This window comes from Pygoscelis adeliae, unplaced genomic scaffold (assembly GCF_000699105.1).
Source record: "Pygoscelis adeliae isolate BGI_AS28 unplaced genomic scaffold, ASM69910v1 Scaffold54, whole genome shotgun sequence".
Lineage (NCBI taxonomy): Eukaryota > Metazoa > Chordata > Aves > Sphenisciformes > Spheniscidae > Pygoscelis > Pygoscelis adeliae.
The window spans coordinates 3,378,022-3,383,546 of NW_008824982.1; positions in this window are offsets into that span (position 1 = coordinate 3,378,022).

The following is a 5,525-nucleotide window of genomic DNA, read 5'->3' on the forward strand; positions in this document are numbered from 1 at the left end:
TAGGGAAGAGAGAAGGAAGAGAGAAAACTTACAGCATTAGGCAAAATCCTGATTAACAAGAAGAGGAGAGCAAAACTGACAGGCTGGAAGTCAGAGGAGAAAGGGCAAGTAAGATCGCAGGTGAGGCTTATTTTGGAAGAAGATGCTGGGTTTGGGAGCTTGGGAAAAGATGTCTGTAAGTGGAAGTCTGAAGTCTGTAAGATGACATCCAGGCCGGAAGAATTTAGCAAAGGAGAGGGATTGGGAAGAGGCACACTTCTTGGAACAAGGTGAGTGAGCAAGGCTTAGAGCTGGAGAGACTGAGACCCCCTGGACAAAGAGACAGGGATCGGGAGACCTGAGGAAAGCAAAGCAGTAACGGCAAGGACGCTCCAGATTATGCCTCAAGGAACTGGTTAGTGGTGGATGTCTGCCGGGAAGAGCGAGAGGTTCCAGCCCTGCGAAAGGCACATGTGGGTCTGATTATGAAGCTACACGCTGGAATTCGGGCTGTTTTCTTTTCAGTTTTTGTTTGTGGTGTGTTGTTTTTCTTTTCTTTTAATCTGGGGCATAACACAAAAATAAACTGTCAAAAAACATTCCTGAAGTTGCAGTTTCCGCTAGCTCAGGAGTCTCTGTAACGCGAATCTCTGTAACATGAGTCTCAGTGGCACAGTTCATATGAGCTTACAGTGTCGCCGTACCAACAGACTGCTAAGGCTTTCCCAAGGTAGCAGTTTATATTATCACTTGCTGCTAAAAGGGTACCTGGAACCAAAGAAAATCATGGCTATCACTTTTGCATGAATGTGTATATGTATAACACATACATACATATATACATGTGCATAGGTATGTGTGTATATATATGCAGAAAGGGGAAATATATGATGAAGTAGTTAATATATTTTTTTCATTTACATCATATACGATGGCATAAAGGGGTGTGCACTCGTCCCGTTTAAGGACCTGTCTATCCTATCAAAGAGCATCTGCTCCTTGACAGTGGCTGTAGCAGATGCCTGCGGAAGAATGATCAACTGTACAGTCATACTATACTGTCTCCCTCCTTCCCAGTATTCAGGTTCTAGTGATCTATGGCTCAGGGACTCCTGTGCTGGAGGAGATATCTCAGTGTTTAATAGCCCTTGATGGATTTGTCTTCCCACCCTCAATATCCTGTGACAATGAATTTCACAGTTTTATAATGTGTGAGAGAAAGGATCTCCCTTTACTTGTTTGTACTTGCTGCTTGATGTTTACTAGTTCCTGTCATATGAGGCACACTGAAAAATTGTTCCCTGTTCACTGTCTTCCTGCCATCTTCAGGATTTTTCAGACGCTTGTCATATCTCTGTCATCTCCATCACCCATTTTTCGGACTGAAAAGACCAAGTCAGTGTACCTGCTCGGTACCCTTTGATTGTACTAGTCACACTTTTCTGTGAGATATTATCATCTTACTCAGAAATAAAAGAATTACATTTGAATTAGATCAGGTAGCCTAACACCCCCCCCCCCCCAACTCTTTAAGTTCTGCCACAAAATCCATTTTTGAGTATATACCACATAGATACCAAAACACGATCGCAGGAGTATTTGAAATGGTTTGCAAACTTTTTATAACACTATTCATTTTACTTCACCTATGTCTTTTTTAGTGTGACTCCATATATAAAACTTTGAAGGGAACTGTATGCCCTCCTCCTCCTTCCCTTCATATAGCTCAGAATAATTCATTAATATTTGGAAAAGTGACAGCTTAGAAGTCTGATATAAGAAACCTTCTTGGTCTACATGCAAGAAACCCATGAATATTTTTTTACAAATGGGATAAGCCATGCCTACAAAGGAAAAAGCTAACAGATTTTAAGTCGTGACCATGTTGTATACTGAAAAAATACTCTCATAGGAACAAATCTACTAATTTCTAGTCTTTACTTACATGAATTTGGGAACACAGATTTCATAATGGAAAGAAAACAGAAAGTATTCCTAATGCCAGTTTGATTACATTCATTTATTCATTAATGTATTCGTTCTGATGTTCAGACTGTCTTCTTGAAACTGTGTGTTTGATTTTTCTGGTCATGATTTTACTTTAATGGGCAGGGTTTGAAGGTACTAGTCTTATCAACACTTGCAGAACTGGAAGAATTTGTAGATATGGGGAATCTTTGAGATAAAATCATCATAAAAAAGGGAAAACTACTATGATTATATCGCAGGAAAATAGCACTACACAGTTCCTACAAACAGTATGTATTTACGGCTTTTCCTTAAGTTTTAGCACAGGTAATGCTGCCAGGATTTTTAAAAAAATTCTTTTCACTAACTTACTTTTCTCATAGCACCTTCCTTTAGCATGCCGGCCAATACTTTCCTTCCTTTGCTTTGAGGCAATCCACTGTTCTCTAGAGAAGGGCTAACCAGAGCCATTGCATGCAATTTGAGTCTTACCCCCAGGATCTTGCTTTTATTAAAAATCACTGCAGTGATGTTAAAAAGTAACAGTAATGGCAAAAAATCACTGCAGTAACTCTTTTGTAAACTGTTGTGTTTTCTTCTGTGTGTGTCAGTTACAGTCTATGGTAATTTTATTTTAAAACAGAATGAAAGCAAGTGGTCCTATGAAGATATTAGGTCACTGGTCTCCCTCTTCATTTTTCAGTCAATAAACAAGGGGAAAAAGCTTCCTTGGAGCAGTTCCTCTCCAGCAACGTGTCTCCCAAAACTTGGTTCAGAGGGTGTTCTAGGAAAGGCTCAGCAGGCAGCGATCCAAGATGCACCGGGGTAGAGAGAAGGTACTCAACACACTGAGCAGCTAAGCCTGAAAACAATATATGAAGCTTCTCGTATCACTCCTCAAGAAGGTGTGTTGATAAACCCTACATATACCTCTAAGCTGCATGCAAACCAACCCACTCTTACTAGTATTAAAAGTTATTGCTGCTGGAAATGCTTAATCTTTAGACCGATCACAGCAGAAACATTAAAAATGTTTGAGAATTAAATCCAACAAGAAAAAGAATGAAATTACATTCTCCTTTGTGTTGTCTGCCTACTATACTGGTATTGTGAGCAGTTGTGTGTTACTGGAAGTGAATGCAACACGATTAACAGCAACTCTAGAAATATTTCTATACTACTTGTTAACCCGAAATTTGTATTTTGAGAAATTACTCCTTCATGTCTCTTTCTAATTGTAGCTGCAGTTTCCAGCCGAGTACTTGTCAGGTATCTTTGGTGATAGCACTTGCAGGGTAGAATTCTATATGGAAATTTCCTCTAGCTTAATTCCAATTTGCCTAGTCTCATGCACATGAAACCAAAATAAGCTACCTATGCACACACACCACTTTTGTATATTGGTTTGTATGCAAATTAAAATCACACATGATTTTTCCATCTAACAGGGCACAACTACCAGAGGAAAATGTCTTACTGTAAAGTACAGGGTGCTTAATGTTCTTTCTGCACTAATAGCAGTGGGAGACAGAATTGAGGTATTATCCCACAGCAAAAAGGTACGTACTTCCCCTGGGGTAAGCTTTGCTGCACTGTAGGAAAACCACCTTTCTTTTAGGTTGCTAGTTCTTATTGAAGCCTGGGGTGCCATTACAAGAGTAATCTTTTGGGGAGATGTATTAGGCAGGACGTCAATATACATTTAGGTGGATTTTATACTCTGTCATCATGAGCTTTACTTGGTAGAAATGCCCGTTTCCTAGACAGATAAGGAACTTCTGACTAAGCAGTGTAGAGCACCACCTAATCCTGCTTCCCATCCCTGGTGTACACTAGTCCATTTTCAGTGAGGTGTGGAAAAAGAGGAGGCAGCTCAGAAGCTGACCTGTTGCAAGGCTGAATGTGTGGCCTTATTGATTTTGCTTATCTTGACTGGACTATCTCCTTAGGAACTTTTTTTAAAAAGACTTTGCAATTTGGTTCATCTTGAACAGTGTAGAATTAGCGTGTGATAACGTTACAGCTGCTCAGAATGTGTTGATATAAAAGACCCATAATTTTTTTTGTCTGAACGAAATCAGACCACTGTGTTTGTGTAACTCCAGTTTTGGAGCTAAAAGAGGTCCAAGGGCAAAGAGGACGGAGCACGGTGACGGAGGAAGTCTTAACAGGACAGGTATAGGAACCACCAAGCTTTGGGAGAAAGCTTAAATTTCAGTGTTTAAGTTAACAGAGAAGGTGAATCGCAGGAAGGAGTAAGTCTGGAGGACATTCAGCATACGTATTTTTTAGTTGTAGCAGAATGAGAATGCCACCTAATTCTATTGTGTTATTTGCCTCCGTTTTAAGTAGAAGAAGCTATCCGCAACGCTGACTTGTTTGTGTATGTTCACCTTGCGTGTGAGTTCCTGGGCAGGGTTAATTGGGAATAATTAGGCCACCTATTGTTCTGACTTCCCATACAATTTAATTAGGTTTTCTTTTTCTCTTGTATGTCAGAAGCCTTTTATGGACTGAGATCTTTGATGCAAGAAAAAACCTCCGATTGCTAAAACATACTTTGGAATTTCCTAGTATGTTCATGCCAGCAGTGCAATTTTATTGCTTTTACTAACAAAGGATCTTTAGCCTGGGTTTGAGCAGATACACAGCACAGTAGTGTATTTACTATGTAGCCGTTACTATTTCAAAGGTAGTGCATACCAGGGAGGATGATAGAGCTTTCTATGCACTTGTATGCTTTGAATTTTAAATATGAGCTCTGATGCTTACACATTTGTGGTGCAGGTTTGACTGATTCAGGCTGTTGAACACCCTCTCTGAAGCTTCATTTCCCACTTTCTTTCCCCAAGATGGGGGTGGTCTTTGGGTATCCCATGGTAAGTACATTTTTGTATTTTAAACTGCCTCTGAAATGTGAACACTACTCTTTCCACTGGCTTTTTATTTTGGAGTTACATGATGAAACTTACTTTTATCTGTCGTGCACAGACACGGGTAGTTATCAAGCACAGAGAAGGCTTACCGGGGAAGTCTTTTAGTGTTAGATGTTAATAAATGGGTTTCAGTTCCATCACCATTCATATCTCTTAGCCCAACAGACTAGAAATTTGGAGAAAAGCCTTTGCTTTAACTACAAGTTCAGAGTCACCAGGTGTGTACCCAGACTTGGACTCAGTGTCTACAGTTGTACAGAGTGTACTCATTTACTAGCTCATCGCCACTGGAATGAGAAAGGTCTCCTTCCCCTCCTACTTCCCTTCCTTGTAGCGTTCTGTTTTAGGCTCCCATTGCCTACCTTGTTCTAGCTCTGGGTCTCATGTGAGACAACTTACCTTACTAACATGGCAGATAAAAATGGCCATTTGTCTTAATGAGTTAGATCAGATCATGGCAGGGTCCAGTGGATGCCACAACCTGTGCAGGAGACACTGAATCTTCATGGCTAGGAGCAGAGGAGGAGAGGAGGAATGCAGGCCAGAAAAGGAACAAGGCCGCAGCCTCCTTAGATAGGTTCATTGCTACCTATGAAGCCATGGTCTGTGGGGAGCATGTTCACTCCCAACTAATCTGGGTGA